The 16896-nt window shown below is 46.0% G+C and overlaps 1 long non-coding RNA gene across 7 annotated transcripts in view; it reads right to left on the reverse strand.

Annotated features, from left to right (window-relative positions):
- Positions 1-16896, reverse strand: part of LOC136560671 (uncharacterized) — a 38954-nt gene that overhangs the window by 17686 nt on the left and 4372 nt on the right. For 6 of the 7 annotated variants that reach the window (XR_010784189.1, XR_010784187.1, XR_010784190.1 and 3 more), the window contains 3 exons: positions 11625-11785; positions 9337-9547; positions 1930-2139 (listed from right to left, as the gene is read on the reverse strand). This is a non-coding gene — a long non-coding RNA (uncharacterized lncRNA). The remainder of the gene's footprint in view (positions 1-1929; positions 2140-9336; positions 9548-11624; positions 11786-16896) is intronic. The other variant, XR_010784191.1, reaches the window with a different exon arrangement.

The following is a 16896-nucleotide window of genomic DNA, read 5'->3' on the forward strand; positions in this document are numbered from 1 at the left end:
ACTCAGAATAAAGCAGGGATGGCCCATGGCTTTCCTTTTCACCCAAAGACAGCCTAAAGCAGCAGCTTTGGTCATTTGCTTTCCAGAGTTTCTCAGGTTATGATGTAAGGAGACAAAGGCATCTATGACTGATCACTGCCTCTCTGCCCCTCTGTACTTCATCCCCCTCTCCACCAAGTGCTTTTTTTTACCTTTTCTCATGACTGACTGACTACCTGCTATGCCGGTTCTGGTTTTCCTTCCGGATGGCAAACATCCATCTCCTGTCTGCACTCACTTGCAGGAAGCAGCAAGCCTGCTGCCTCACTCCCCACAGCACTGAAACAAGTGACATGAGACTAAGCTTCACTATAACCACCAATGTACCTAATCCACTGAAAACTGTGGGGCCAAGTTTGCATGACAGGCTGCTTGCCGAAGTCTCAGACTTGGGGTACAACAGAACACCAGTTTTAGGTGTATGTTATGTGGTAGATGGAGGCCACTCATTCTGCTGTTAGAGCCTCATGAACATAGAAAAACAGTGTTAGACTCAGCATTAGCAGCTGACCAATGCCATGTCAGGAGAGACTTATCCTGTAGCACCAGATACTAAAGTCTTTACTGAGCATGCCACCTCTGTCCCTGGATCATAGGATCAGGAGACACAGACACACTGTAGAGATGATAAATAAAGCCCAGCCAATAAAAAGAGTTACAAAGACATCCTTATTTCCACCGTGAGACCTAGACCAGGATGGAGGCTCTCTTCTATGTGCCCCACAGTCCTCACTACCCTCTTCCTTTGAGGGCTTCTCACTTCAGTAACCCAGCACCCTCTGGAGCGAGAGTCGTGAGCTGTCTCATCAGGCCACAGCAAAGGCCAGCAGAGAGCACCAAGCCTAAACCTACAAGCCTGAAGTTATTTGAAGGCAAAAGCACACATAGAAAAACCTCCCATTTAAAACATGGGTTACAAAAGCCAAGCAGTTGTGCACTGCAATCAAATGCCATCCTTATTCCATCACAGCTTGAAATAGATTGGGTAACAGGCAAACAAGTGTAGAAATCCCGAGCTGCTGGCAGTGACCACGCAGCAGGCAGCGGCACCGTGCTGGCTTCCAGCTGGCCAGGGAAAGCCTCCACGATGCTCCAGGAGCACGCAGACTGTCAGGACACCCAGAAGAACCTTGCTGCTGAGCTACACATTGCAAAGGCTCCACAGGCCCCAGCAGTGCAGGCTCAGTGTGCTCAGACCTCCAGAGCACCCTCAGCTAACAGGACATGGGCAAAAATGCCCTTATTTCGTTTACCCGGTCCATAGAACAAAAGCTAGGCACATGATTCATGGTCTTCCCAGATCTTCTGAACCCCCTCTGTCAAGCCTAGGTAGTTCTCCTGTTTTAGCTGCTGCCTGCACAGGCTTTGTTAGTGCTGGAGGCTGAGGCTTTGTACCAAGCCCCAGGAGTTCAGTACATTCTGTTCACAGTGCCAAAGGCACTGAATAACCACTTACATTTGCATTTGCCTAAACATAGGCTAAACATATTGCAAACAAATAGCAGGAATAAGTTTAGCACTTGAGGCACAATTAAAAGCTAAAAACACCCATCAATAATTTGGTCCTTTTCCAAAAAGACCAGAAAAAGCTAATAAGAATAATTGAAATGGTATTTTTGTACTGCAGCAAAAAACAAAGAATAAAAAGCCCGAGATGTTTGCCAAGAACTTTAAAACCTATTTTTAACCAGTCAGTACATTTTATGAGCTTATCTGTAGATAAGATAAGCTGCTAAATACCATTTCTGAGGTTTAGACTTTTTGCTACAGGCATGTGCAAATCTCTGTTGCTGCCTGAGCCTGGCTGTTTTCCTCCGTAGCCGCAGCAGGATCACAGAGGTAGCCAGCCTCACAGCAGAGCTGCTGCATTATGAATCAGATCATGCTCACCGAGGAAAGGAGGCTGGAGTGTTGAGGGTGGGCTTGAGAGAGCCAAGAGACTCGGGGTGCTATTCTTGGCAGCAGCAGCGATTCACCGCGTGACCTTGTGAGAGTGACTTAATCACTGCACGGCTCCGCTTCCAGCTCTCCGTGTCAGACCGCGGCGCTGCAAACGCCCGCAGGCTCTCGCTTTCGGGAAGGGAGAAACACAACGAGACTCTATGAAAAAGAAAGGAAATGATACAGTGCATGAGGATGCAGTTACACTGCTGATTTCAAAGGCAGCTTGGACTGTGTTTGGAACAAAGACTAACCCATGTAATAAAAGAGAGGTAGTGTTAAAAAAAAAAAAGAGTAGCATCTCCTTAGTTATTTTATCCCTCTGGGCATTGAACGAGGCAGATACTACTGTAATCGAACGCCTGTGAGGTGTCTGGATGCTGCTACACCTGATGAGATTCATCCTCCCAACATCCCTGCATGAGCGGAGGAGGAGGCTGAGCCCTGTTTGGTCTGGAGCTGGTGTACAGCAGAACACTCCCACAGTTAAAGACAGCCCCTGTCGCAGTATGTGCGATGTGCACAGCGATGTTTCACTGCAGCTCCGCCCGGTAACAGCACAGGACACAGCCCACCCGTGCAGGAGAGATCCCCGCTCACCGCTCCGTGCGCTCGCCCCGGAGCTCGGCGCTGCCTCAGTCCCGGCCACGGCCCTCCCGGTGCGCGGGGCCCCGCGGGACGGCAGCTGGGCTGCCCGCCGGTCACCAGAGTTTCACGGGAGCCATCTCGGCCGTGCCGGACAGCAGCCGCTCACGGGCACGCCCGGCGGCGCCCGCAGGCCCCTCTGCCCCGGGCACGCCGCGGCCAGGCAGGCCCGGCGCCGCTGGAGCCCGGCGGGGCCCGGGCCGTGCTGAGGGGAGCTGCGGCCAGGCCTCCCCTGGCTCTGCTGCCAGAGCACGGGGCCTGCTGCACCGCCAGCCCCGCTCCCTCGCCGCCAGCAGCAGGCAGCCCGCGTTCTCAGCTCTGTCCAGCTGCCCCAGCGTGCTTCGGCTGCTGTCCGCAGCCAAGAGTGACTTCAGGGAGCCGTCAGCTCTGCTGCTGCACCACAGCAGGATGTCAGTGCTCTGTAACAGAAGGCTCCAATTTGCACATCTTACACCCACAGCTATACTTCAGAATCAGAACACACCACAGATCACACCTGGAAACCGCCTATTTAATCCTAGAGATTTTTTCCAACCTAAACAATTCTATGAGTCTGTAAGACTGCTCTGCCTGGAACACCGGCCTCAGCCTCCACTGCAATAAATGGGAGTTTCCACGAAGGAGAAACCAGTCACCACCTGCTGCGTTCTGGGGTCGGGGCTGCTTGTTTTGTATCTACATTCACAAGGCCATTGTCATCAGTTATGCATGTGTGTGTCAAAGCTGTTTTCCAAAATACTGCCAGCCACAGCAGCTGAGAACATGACTGCCGTCCGATTGCCACATCCAGTTTCAAAGCCCAGGCAGATCCTAGATTGCATCCTGCAGCCTGGATTCACAGCTCCACCTCAACATGCCACTGCATGCTTTATTGGAATGAGCTCCCTCCTCTTCCTGTGCATCACATAATCTCACACTTGCTGTTTTCACTCCTTTATTCTAGGTTAGCTGTACCTTTGCTGAGCAGAAATACTGCAATTCCAAGGAAAGCAACAGCCACAAGTCACTTCAAACAGTGACATTAGCCATGACTGCTAACACATGGCATAGCAAGGCTGCTGAGCAGGGACTGTCACAACCATTTTACAGATAGGAGAATGAACCACTTCAGAAGGCAAGGATGCAAACTGACACTGTCCAAGTGACCAGATTAACTGCTTTTGAATGCCAATAATCACTTGCGTTTGCTCTCCATTTACCACGGAGCACATGTCAGTGACTCACTCTCCCCTCTGCCTGTGAACAGCCACACCTCTTCTCATCTCAACCCTTCATCAGTCACACAGTTGTCCCTGTTATTGGACAAATCTGACAAATCAGTTACCTGATTAACTCAATTTGAATAAACTCTGTACCTCCCCCAGACTGAGGTGGTGCACAAAGGGAACTCCTATTTGAAGCCCTGCTCTGACATAGACTATTCACTGAATCCATCTTTGTTTTCTTTTTGATATTTTTAAGTGTTACTTCATTGTAGTCTACATTTTTCTTAATAAATTTATCTTCAACATAGGAAGAGGTGCTTCTACTAAGGTGTTTCTACTGTTGTGCTGAAGCCATGGAGAATTCAGGCAAAGATATCCTTTGAAGTGTATTCCAAACACTGAGCCCCATCTTGTCCTTCAGAAGCACCTGACAAGTGACATTAGTCAGTGCTGCTCTATGCTCCACCACCGTCCATTTGCAAGAGCTGGAAATGCTTCATGGGCAATATGGGATGCAACAGGGCAGCAGTCACTAGGGCAGCAGACACTTGTGTCTGCCTAGCTGGGTGGGGATACAGTTGTACACATGGTTTTTTCAACAACAGATAAGTCTATGCCTACAAATACACAACTAGCTTTTCAGGTGGCAGCTTTTAGGGAGCTGGCAATGAAGCACAGCCTGTTTCTGTGGCCAACACCTGCTTGTTGGTGACAGAAAGGCACAACCAGATGATGCAGCTGCTGCAGGACAAGTCTGATCAGCACAGCCTTGCACTCAGTCAGTGAACAAACCACCCATGCACAGACATCTCCTGTTGCCCACATGCCTGCTTTGTTTCTCCAGTGCTCCATCCCACAGGGCTGATCTCTGGGGAGATCCCACAGCCTCTGGAAGCACAAGTAATCACCACAGATCTCTGCTGTTGGTCCTGCTGATGTCGGGCTGATCAGGGCAAACACCTGACTGAAAGGTGCTTTACTTTGCCCTAGCAGACTGGTAAACTGGGGTTGAAACTACTCAAAGGTAGAAAATAGATAGACAAAGCCAACTAAAACAAGTTATGTTTTCTTATGTAAAACATCAGTTGTTCCCACTCACAGGGCTGACAGCTGCTGGCCTGTCTCCATAAGCAGGGACTGTTGCTGAGGCTCTCCAGAACTAGCCTGGCAAACTGGAGGTTTGGGGTTGTGCAAACTGACTCACACTTGGAAGGGAGCAGAAATCTGTTCTGCCTTTTTGATAGTGAAGCAAAGCTTCACAAGGAAAGATGTTATGGGCCACACTCCACACGTAACACTTGCAAGTGGAACATGGGCCAGCCTGGGAGGAACATTGCCCAGCAGAGACCCAGGCTCCTCTCCCTGCTTCCAATGCCCTCTCTCTGGCAGCCTGGCCCCATGGCAGGGCAGGATGGGTTTTGTGGCAGGGCAGGAGGGCTCCTCTTCCAGGTGGAATGGCAGCACTGAAACTTTCTCCATACTGAGAGGTGAAACAGCTCTACATCAGTAGAGCATTTCTATACACTTCTGTTACAGAAGTGAACACTACAGTGTCTTCTGTGCTGTCCAAAGACACAAGTTGTTGCCGAGATGCAGATTCAAATTAACTCAAAGTAAAAATAAATAAGTATCAGTCACTGCTTTAGAATTCAAATTCATGTGAAGAAGCCAAACTCTAAATGCAAAATTAGATCAACCCAGATCTTATACATAAACAGACCAAGTTTGCTCAGTCTTGGATTCGTGCCACTTTCAGTGTTTTTCTAGTCTTGCCATGCTCATCCTAAGCCAGGGACCCAGGGAAGCAATGTTTCTGATGAGCTACAATCACACACACACCCACCATGGTGTTCCCCTTGTATTTCTGCTCTCTCTCCCCACAGGTACAAGGGTGTTGCAGATGCAGTGTTTGGAATAGCCCTACCTGCTTCAGGGCTTCACCTCACTGCTGTCTCCATGGTTTATAGCACTGCCAGGCTACAACTATTCCACCTGTATTTGTCGTGCCAAGAGTCTCTCTCAAATGGAAGTATTTGGACTTGTGTAAAACAAATCAGGTAGTTTTAAGAACAGGGAATAAGATAGTGCTTTAATTAGACAAACATTAACCACTGCAGCTTCAGCAGAAGGTTTGGCAGATGAGGAATCAGCAAGCTAAAGAGGAACAAAACCCAGAGAGAAGTATTGAGGAACAATTGTACTGCACACCCAATGCAGATTCTGCCCTGAGGAATTATGTCAGAACAAGGTTAAATATTTCACTGGGACTAATACTTTGCATTTAATATTTTTTTATAAATCAATTTGCATAATGTATGCTGGCATCCTTTATGTTTCAATTTTGCTTACAGTAATAAAACTAACTGTGCAAATCTTCCTTGGCTGTATGTCATTTTTACATCCAAGAGCACCGAGCAATAGAAGCTTGGCAGGACAGATCTAAGAGAGAAAAAAAGCATTGTACTTCCCAACATAGCAGAACAACCCTGATTTTAAAGCAGTAGGATGAAAATGATTCAGCCTACAGTTAAAATTAGAGGTATGGTGAGTTTTAGACTGCAAGTGAAGTACTGAATTAAATGTGTTTTTACTTGACTCCAACAAGCTTTTTTTATTAGTCCATGGTAAATGAAATACTGGAAACTTTAAAAGTCTGTGAAACAGTCAAATCCACATGGTGTTTCACGGAGCGAATGCCACCTGCCATGGTCAGCACTGCAGGAAAGCCAGTGGTGCCAGAGCACGGGAGCCACACGGGGCAGATGCCATGGCTCTGGCTCCCTGTGACTCTCGGGGCACTCATCCCCTGCCTCCAGTGCTGCACGGGAGAACAGGGCAAGCCAGAGTCAAAAGAGAATGGCAGCAGCAGCCGTGTGCTCAGGTGGAACACTGACACCTTGCACAGCCAGGAGGCACCTGGCTCAGAGACACCCTGACACCCTTTTCTGTATGTTCTGTTGCTTCGTTGTGCTCAAGAGACACGCACACAGTACTTCTGGAGCCTCTTATAATGAATAATTACTGAAACTCACCCCAAATAGATGTATATGTACATGTATATGTACATGTATATGTACATGTATATGTATATGTAAATTTTTTTAATAGACGTAAAGAAATATAAACCCCACAAGCATTTTGAATGCTAAATGAAAAAAATCATTAACTGGAAGAGTTCACTAATCCAAATAACCAAATCAAGATATTCCCATTCCCCTCCTCCCATACACTATTTACAGCCATCAGGAATGTGTCACTGCTCAGCATTCCGACCCACTGCCTCTGCAGGCTTTTCCTTTCTCCAGCAGGAAATCCTCCAGCTGGCCCTACTTTGTTCTCTAGAGCATTTTAAATTCAGCTTATTTGCATCAATTGAATGTAGGTGCATGCAGGCATGTGGTACCTGCATGTGGGTGTTCTTCCTGGTTAGATTTCCTTACTTTCAATTTTGTTACGAGCAAATTAAAAGGGAAAAAAAAAGAGTAATTCCTTCAGTGATTTTTCTGCCTCTCTGCAATATACACACACACAAAATTCTTAAAGAAATATAGAAAACAACAGCCACTGCAGGACTCTGCACTTCCCAATTGGATTGGATTGAATCCCAATTGGATTCCCAAGTCCTGCCTAAGTTTATGGTGAAGGGTTTGCTCAAATCAGTGTTGCAGATTTCCCCTTAACAGGAAAACTTTTGATTTTCTAAGCCTTTATGCTTAGAAGCAATATTATTTGCAAGTTGGTGTCATACCACACCATGGGCCAAATGTTACCCTGCACATGGATTCCCTGGAAACTTAAGGAAATGTATATTGTGTCTCTCTCAAGCTTCCTTGGGGAAGCACCATGCCCACGATGGGCACCAGGCTTTTGGGGTAAGGCACTTGATTCCAAAGGCAGAGGGACAGAAAGGAGGCAGATTATGGGTGAGCAGGAAAACTCAACCCTCAGTCTGGCTGTGGGTAGAGCTCAAGGGGGTGAATCACTCTTGTTTCAGAAGCAGTACCTGGGGCTAAAAGTAGTAAAATAGGGAGTATGGTAGGACACTTGCTAGGCAGAGTATCCTTGGTTTGGTTTGGTTTGGTTTGGTTTGGTTTGGTTTGGTTTGGTTTGGTTTGTTTGTTGTGGGTTTTTTGATGCTCGACAGCTATTACCACTAAATAGCAGAACCTGTGAAAATACAGAGAATATAATCGCTTTGCTCTAAGAACATGAGCCGCGTTTTCACCAAACAAGAATGGATATGTTGGTTGTTTTAATTTCTGGTCTAGTTGGGCATGTCTTATCTCTGGCTAAAAAAAATGGAAATGCATAATGAAGGCAGCCAGTTGTCTTGTAGGTGACCAAACACAATTCCCTTCATAGGATAGGATTGTTGGCAAGATGTGGTATCAGTACAGGGAAACTTAGTACTGCCAGCTGAATAGATCTGTCAAATTTGTTTCTGCAAAATGTTATGTCTACAACTGCTAGAAATAGCACAGCTGAGTGATAAAACTTAAACAAGTGTGAAAAAATATTTGCTTTATTTTCAAGTCTGTTTTCCTTGTGAACCTGACAGCATTTTGTTTTCTCAAAGTTATGTTTCATGTGCCCAAGGACTGGACTTTTCCACCCCCTACACCTGTATTCTCATAAACAGCAGCAGTGGTTAAACAGATTCTGCAGCAGCTTGTACAGACTGAGAAGGCAGACTTGTTGGACCCTTTCATCTAAAAAGAAATAGGAATAAAATAACTGTATATAAGAATACTGCCCCTAAAACAGTGAAGTGCTCTTTAATGTCTGCTTGATGAGGCCTGGCCCTACAAAGATTGAAAGAATTTTCACATTGCCAGAACCCTCCTTCCATGAATAGGCACAGATTTCATGTACAACTTTAGGATAAGGTCTTAGAGGACACTATTTTTAACTATTTGAAGAACAAACATGTCTAAAACACCTTAACCTTCCAGCTGAAGCTACATATACTTTAAAGCCATTCTAATATATGCATAATCAATGTGTACATTACTCAGCAAATGGTAAACAGCAAGTGTTGCAATAACTCTCCTGTCACTAATTTTAATACTGTACCAAAATATGCTACTGTAAATTAACTAGTACATTATGGAGTGCCATAAATAATTAAAACTAAAATTATAACTGGCAAAATGAAGGAAGCAAGAACATTTTGTAACCCAGTGTTCTTCCTACTCAACTTCATAATTTTCTAATTTGTGTTAAACACTAAATCTGATTCTGTCTGAGCATAAAAAGGAATTTGTTCATATAATTTACTGATTTGGAAAGTAGCTTGGTTGGAAAGAAATTGAAACCTGTTAAAACCTCCACATTCTATGACAGAGCATCTGTCTAGATGCCACACAGCACAAACTGCTCTTTGGTCATCATTCCTGGGTCCCGAGGTGAAGCCAAAGGAAGCACAGCACAGCAAGTGAGAACCACCCAGGACAGAACTCTGCTGCCAGAGCTGGGACATCCAGCCCCAAGGAAGAACCCATCCTACCTGGTCTCAGAGGATGCAGGAAAGACACGGGCTTCTGCAGCCATCCCATCTGACACGAGGTGAGTGGGCAGGACCTCTCGGTGTTCCATGAGCCACAGCAACAGCTGCTGTACAGCACCATGGGCAAGGACGACTGCTGAGTGCAGGGCAGAGGCAGGAGAAACAGGCTCAGCTTTGGCACATGAAGTGAGACCACTTCAGCTTTGGACATCTAGAGGTGAGAACAGACAGGTGAACAACACAGGAGTGACATCACTGTATATTTTACAAGGATTTTTAAAGCACACCAAAGGTGCTTTTATACAAGTTGGTAAAACTTGCTGCTCCATTACTTCAATCAATAGGAAGTGTCAAATTGTTTTTGCAGAAGTCTTCTATTGTTCTGCATTGTTTTGCTTTTTAATTTTCATTCTTTGGTTTCACTGAAAGAACAGCTTTCTTTTTTAAGACAGACATAAAAGAGGCTGACAGACAATGTCTGCTGCTTCACTGTCTTCAGGTGGATTCCATATTCTGCTCCTTCACACCTCTCACCTTCCTGCCCTGTCTTCTCTGAAGTACCATGGAACCTTCTACCTACCCACCCATATTTTTTTTATTTTTCATTTGTTGGTGTTTATTTACTGGACAAAAAACTGCATCAATTAATCTGTTTATGCTGCCTGAGCTCACCCTGACTTTCATTGGAATAGAGCACCATCCCTACCAACACACCAGGGCCAGACCTTGCGTGGCATCCTGACCATGCAGCCCATACCCCTCCAGAGCAGTGGCAAGAATGCTGAGGGGTGGTGGCCTCAGGATGAACTCTCAGGGAGAAATCCCTATGGAGTTTGAGCTTTGACCTTGTTTCTGTAGCCTCCAAGAAGGGGGTTCCTGCATCTCTGGAGCCCACCATGGCACAGAAGGATCCTTAGTGGCAGTGGGCAACCCTGGGCTGCTGGCTGGCTGGTGGGCTGCACCCATTGCCCCACCTGAGGGAAAGGGGAGAGGCAGAAGGGAAAAGCTTCATCTCTCTGCATAAGCCTGACTTGTGCAGTCACACTGCAGCAGATGGAAATCTTTGGAGAGAACAATCTTCCTGCTCCACAGGGTAAGGCAGTTCCCCTGGCATGGCAGAGGCGGGCACAGCACTGAGAACATCCCAGGGGAAAAGCTTATTTAGAACTGCCCTCTGACAGTGGTAAAAAGGATCCTCCACCCATCTGTCCTGCCCACCCTGGCTATGGCACCCTCCCCGGGAGGTCGAGCAGGGGACACACAGCCTGTTCCTGGTACAGACAGCCCACAGGCCACCCCACAGAGTCTCCGGACCATGTGAGGAGCTTCGTCAGGCACCGGGAGATGCTGGAGGGAATGGGATGCTCCTGCAGGGATGCACATCCCCAGGAGATCTTGAGTTCTGGGCAAAGCTGTGTAGGTGAGATTGTAATAGCATTCTGCCATGGACAAGGACACCAGGGGGTTGTGCTGGTATAAGCAAGGACAGTTTCTAGTTCTCAGTTTTTTATAATAATGATGGATTAATCCTGTTCTTGCTAATCTGCCAGGACAGAACAGCTGACATAAAACTCCTCCAAGCTGCAACGGGTGTCCTCAGCTGCAGGAGCCAGCAGCTGTTAAGCACACAGTTAACTCCCACAGACCAACTATTTCCTTCTTTTTTTTAATAACCATTTCTTTAGGCAAGTGTCTCCTGGTATTTTAAAAATTCATTTTAATCAATTTAAAATTAATAACAAACCAGCAAAATCCTTAGGGCCTGAAAGCTCCAACCTCTGCCGCTCTGGAAGTGATGAGTCAGCTCCAGTGCAGCGGCCATGGAGCAGCTGAGGGCTGCCCATGAGAGCTGAATTAGGTCACTTGGTTTGCTATTCATGGAACCGTGGCTGTCCCTGTCGTTCTGAGGAGCTGCTGCACTCCAAAGGCACTGCCACAGCACTGGGCAGCTGCTGCTGCTGCCATGGCTCTGCCCTGTGTACTCACCAGGTGCGAGCACCAGGACGGAGCCTCTCCAAGAGGAGGGAAAGGACAGCGGCCGCAGGACTCAGCACACACAGAGCCCTGCCCCACTGCCTGGGCTCTGCATGGTGCCTCCTCACGTTCCTGCCCTGGTCACCAACCCATGCTCTGCTCAGGCTAGGAACAGGAACCAGCAGTGCACAGAGCCAGACTGCTGGCTCCAGCCTCTTCCCAAAAGAGCTCCCCCCAGGCCCAGCAGCAGTCTCTTCCCAAGGGAGCACATCCCTGGGTACTGGAGCAGACTGCTGTGCTCCCCCACTCATCACCTGTGTCTAACAGCAACACCATGGCCCAACACGCAGCTCCTGTGGCAGCTCCCTGCAAAACACTGGGTTGGAAGTCACCCACAGTACAGGATTTCCATGCTCCTGGCAGGTGTTCTCATGCCAGTCATTCTGGAACTAGCTCAAACACAGGTGTTTATGACCTGGGGAAACAAAGAAAACAGCCATCAGAGGCTGCAGGACCAGACTCACTTGAGTCCAATTCCTGCTCTGGCAAATGTCCTCTCCCTCACAACAGCCTTCAGAAGGGTCTGGTCACTTCAGGGACTTTTGGAGCTCCAGCATTCCTGTTTGCCAGCTGCCTGAACTCCCAAGTGCCCATGTTTCTGCAACTACAGTCTTCAGAGATCCATAAAAAGATCTTCTGAACACCCTGGGAAGCACATCTGTCCTGTTGCTGCAGGGCAGTCCAGTGCCCATGTCCTGCTTAAGCCTCTCGTATTCAAGGAGTGGTTTTGTCCCTGCCAGAGGGGAACGACATGACAAAATGACTGTCTGCTCACCTACTAATATTCAGCTGTGATAGGGATGAAAGATTTTGGCTCATATCCTCATTTGTTCGCTGAAGAGAAATCAAAATGAACCAAAATGGTTGAACAGTTTGTAAATTAGTAAGTATTGAAGCTCCACTTCTCTGGAAGGCTACAGAGTGACAGACGTAGTGCAATGGCAAATGACAGACTAGCTCTTTAAAGTTTAAGTGTGAGATTTCAAAAGACCTTCCTCTAATGCCCCAGACCAAGCATAACAGGCATCCTTGAGGCAAATAACAGATTTATTTAAAAAAAAAACAAGCAAAGCCGTCTTTAGGAGAACACAATGACAATTTCTGTGCAATCTCTGCAGGACATACCAGGCACCCCACAAATGCTCCCTGCCCTCCTGAGGCCTTCTGGGCACCCCACCTGTCCCTATCCTCCTGCTGGTTGGCACAAAGCCTCTGAAGAAGACTGAAATTCAAAGTCAGATTTTGTAGTGAAGCAACAAAACAATACTTCAAGTGCTTTGATGACAAAATCTGTTATGAGTGTCACCATTTCGGTTCCCAACTTCAGTTTCTTTTATGACTACTTCAGTGCTTGGACAAAAGTTTTGAATAAACCAGTCTCTTGCTGATAAGATCATGGGCACCTAAGAACAAAACTAAATCTACTTCCAGTTACTCCTGTGGAAGGAAAAGATGGTCTGAATTTCTGCTATGTGTGTGTGGCCTGTGAGACATGGTGCTTGCTAAATGAAAAGTATGAACACTACATTTTCAAAGCTCATTTTTGTTTGTTTCTATTTGTTCAATATTTTCAAGGGTAACACATGGAGGAAAAATGAAGTGACTTAAAAAAGATGATTCTGAAATGTTAGCTTTGGTAGCACAAAGTGAAAATACAAATGTATTCTTGCATGAGCACAGCAGACAGAAGGGGTGGTCATCCCCACCACATCCTGAAATATAACCAGGTACTTTGTTCAGAAAAGGCATTACCTTTATTCAGCACAGCCCAGGCATTACCTTAATTCTGCAGCACAGTTCCAGTGTACTTACAGCAACTTCCACTGTGAACCTGAGAGTACATTAAAGGGTGCTAATGATTATAATGCATGCATTAGAACAAGCAGATTCTGTGGCAATGTTTTAATTTTCATTTAGATTAAATTTAAATTATGATTTACACCACTCTGCTAAAAACACGGAAAGAGGTGCTGTAAGTGTAGCAGCAGGCACACATATCTTCATGCATTCTTCTCTATTTTTATCTTGTCGTTGAACTTTAAAGACTTCCAAGTGCAAGTAGATTGAAGCTCCATCTAGTGCCAGGGGCCGGCAAGTTGCTGGGAGATTTTCATTCCAAAACCAGCAACCATTCTCAGAGAGCGCCCGAGGAGCAGTGGCCAGCCTGGCATCCCAGCGCTGTCACACGCCGGCGGGACACTGCGGGATCGCTCTTGGGACGTATAAAGGCTTCGTCTGAAAGCTGCAGTACCTTGGGCCAAGCAGAGGGCATGGCACAGCACCTGAAACATGAGCCCACCATGGTGAGAGGGGTCCCTGCTCCATCACCAACATGTTCTACACGGCTCCTCTCTTTGGATCCAGGGAACCAGGACCCTGCTAACTTCGATCCAAAATCAGGCCATCAATGGTTCTGAAATGCCCTTGCTGTTTGATACATGGCTTGAGCCCTTGTTGGCAAGGCACCATCTCCTCCACAAACACTTACTAATGGTAGCACATAAAATGGGTGTTTATTACCAACTCACAGAATAGCCTAGCTGGTGCTAATGTTCCCTTCCTCTCTTCTTCTGTGTTTTTTCCCAATGGCAAGTGCTAGAACTGCACCTGTTTCTAGCTCTGTAACAAAGCCATGCTGCATGTCCCAACTCCTATAAGCACACACTATTCTTACCCAAAACAAGGAGGAGGTTTGTGTAGCAGAGGACAGCTGTTCAGATGGTTCAGTCAAAGCAGTAATGTTGGAAGTTTTTTTACATGTGGAAGTCATGTTTCTTCATTTAAGAAAAGTGGTCTTCATTGTGCATTTTAGATTTGACTTTCAAAGAAGTATGTAATGGAAGGAATCCTTTCACTGTCCTAGTTAAATGCAACCCACCTGAGTCATAAAGCTTTAAAAAGCACTATGCCAACTGGACACAGAGTACAGACAAGCTGTATTAGATGCATCTGTCCCACATTTGTCTTCACATAACCTGAGCCCAGACTGGGAACGGCCCCATCCGAAGCAGGCGGGACCAAACCGCAGGGGTGAGCGGCTGAAGGCGCGCCAGCAGCGACCGAGGATGCACTGCCAGCACCACTGATGCACGAGGATGGCAGCAGAACAGACAGGTGAGGATGGAGAGTTACACAGCAGATGACTGGACTCTTCTTCTTCATAATACCACCACCATGACTCTGCTCACGGCTGTGTAAAGGCTGACAGCAATACCTCATCTGTCTGCTCCAAAACAGCTCCCTGCCTGAGATCCAACGTTTCCTCCGCAGGCACTCACTGTGTGGTCACAGCAGTGCTGCTGGGGGACTGGCCACCCATGGCATGGGGGTACAGCAAGATCAGGACCTCCTGAAGCACGCCCAGGCCTCTGGGGATGCCCCACGAGTGTGGCACAGCAGGAGCTGCCCCAGCTCCACGCAGTGACTCTGCTCCTCAAGCCTGCCACACGCTCACCTTCCACAGTGAACAGTTCAGCTGAGAGACAGAATGACTTATTGTCTTTTGAGAGGTGTTTTGAAAGAAGATAAAACCTTCTAAATGAAACTGCATCATTCTTAGGCTATTTTCCCCTTTCTTCATTTCTACTTTTCCCCACTCCTCCCATTTTTATATTCTTCATGTTTCCTTTCACTCGTACCAGAGTGGCTGCTCTACAGTTGCACAGTATTAGACTTTCATTTTCAGACTGAATACACTTCTAAGATTACATAGACAACTTTGAGCAGAACAATTTTCATATACTTTGTTCCTCAAAAATGTGATATTTATTTGAGTGGATGCAAATGAGAGAAAAGCACTACACCTATGGCAGAAATAGTTCTCTTCATGATGAAACTAAGCAGTACTTCAACTACCAAAAATTCACACCAAAATATTCTAAATATTAAATGTACACTGTTTCTTCTTTGATGAGCTAACATCAAGCAAGTTGACTGTTGCTTATAGCTAGGATCAAGTTTTCTGTGACCAAAGAAAAATTTGGTATAAGGTTAGACTGCTATCATTTTGCTAGGAAAATATGGCTTTTTAGACTTCAGAATTATTATTAAATGCTTTTGAAGACAGTGGATGTATTAGGTAGAAATTGTGTATCACAGATAAATTTATGTATCTGTCATTCAAAAATCCTTTGGATTTTTAACAAGTAACAAGCATTAACAGCAAAATAATTTGTGATTAGAGGTGGAAGCCGCACACAGACAAACACATTTACAGATGTTACCAGGGAAAGCAAGTTGAATGAAGATAATAATGCCCTGAACAAAGCTCCAGAGCTCCCCAGCTGCATCATGTGGGTGACTGAACGTGCAGCAGAAAGCGGTGCAGAAACAATCACCTACAGTAACTGTGAGCTACAAAAACAGAACCGTCTGTCAGGGCTGTCACCAAGACACTGGCAGGACAAAGCTGCTGCCTGGGATGGTGTCCCAGGGGACAGGGTCTCCATGCTCCTGCCACAGCACAACAGTCAGAACCGGATTTTCTTCTCAGTGCATGCTAGCACACTGAAAACATGCAGACCAGCTCTGAAAATGATAAATTTGTTCTACCAGTCAACTGTGACAGAGAAAAAACCAAGCAGATGAAGCCTGTGAAAAGTTAAATGTTCTCTTTCATCTCCTATCACTTCTTGTTGTGGTCAGTGAAGCGTGCACAGGGGTCACAGGTTCAGACTTTACACCACAGTAAGATTGTTAACTGTCCCTGTTAAACCACACTGCACAAATATCCATTAAAAAATGACTGTCAAGAGCCCGTGCTTGCTGTGCTTCATTTTCCACTTTTCTGCTTTCTCTCCCTCTAACTTTGTGCTTCTCCAACCCTCTTATTGCATTTCTTAGCCTCAGTTTTGACTTTTAAGATTAACTTCCCCACAGCCTTTCACTCACTGCAACAGCCAGAGGCATGTGATGAGTCACAAGTTTGGGCAAAATAACATAAAGACCTAAGACTGAGTATGATTACACCTATCCAAGACTGCATCAAGCTATCTACAAACTTAATGAATTTCACAGTTTCATACTCTTTATTTCATAACTGAACAGTTAGCAGTCACCTATTTGGGTTCTGTTTGCTTGACTTTAAGCAAAACAAAATACTGCAGGATCTAAGCACACTGAGAAGTCCGACTGCTTGGTAACTGTGAGGCATAGAAAGCTGTGTCATAATTCTGTACTTGTTACTCGTATAGGGACTCATCAAAGACACCATTATGAACCAGAGACTACTTCTCCAAGTAAGAATTTATATACAATGTACTTTAATTTCTAGGAATAAGATTTCTTTTCTGTTGACCACCAGCAAGATAAAAAATTCACCCTAAAAATCCTAAAGTTGAGCAAAGTTCCATGACTTTAGACATCTTTTTTAGTGCTTTGGCTGGTCTGTAAATCATAAAGAACTGTCATTCCTCCTATTTTAAGTACTTCTGGAAGCCACTGAAACAGAAGCAATTTCATGCTCTTATATGACATAGCCATATCCCTACTCCTGTGTCTGATTTTCAGAGTTACATTGTGGGTTTG

The sequence above is a fragment of the Molothrus aeneus genome, chromosome 10, assembly GCF_037042795.1.
Source record: "Molothrus aeneus isolate 106 chromosome 10, BPBGC_Maene_1.0, whole genome shotgun sequence".
Taxonomy (NCBI): domain Eukaryota; kingdom Metazoa; phylum Chordata; class Aves; order Passeriformes; family Icteridae; genus Molothrus; species Molothrus aeneus.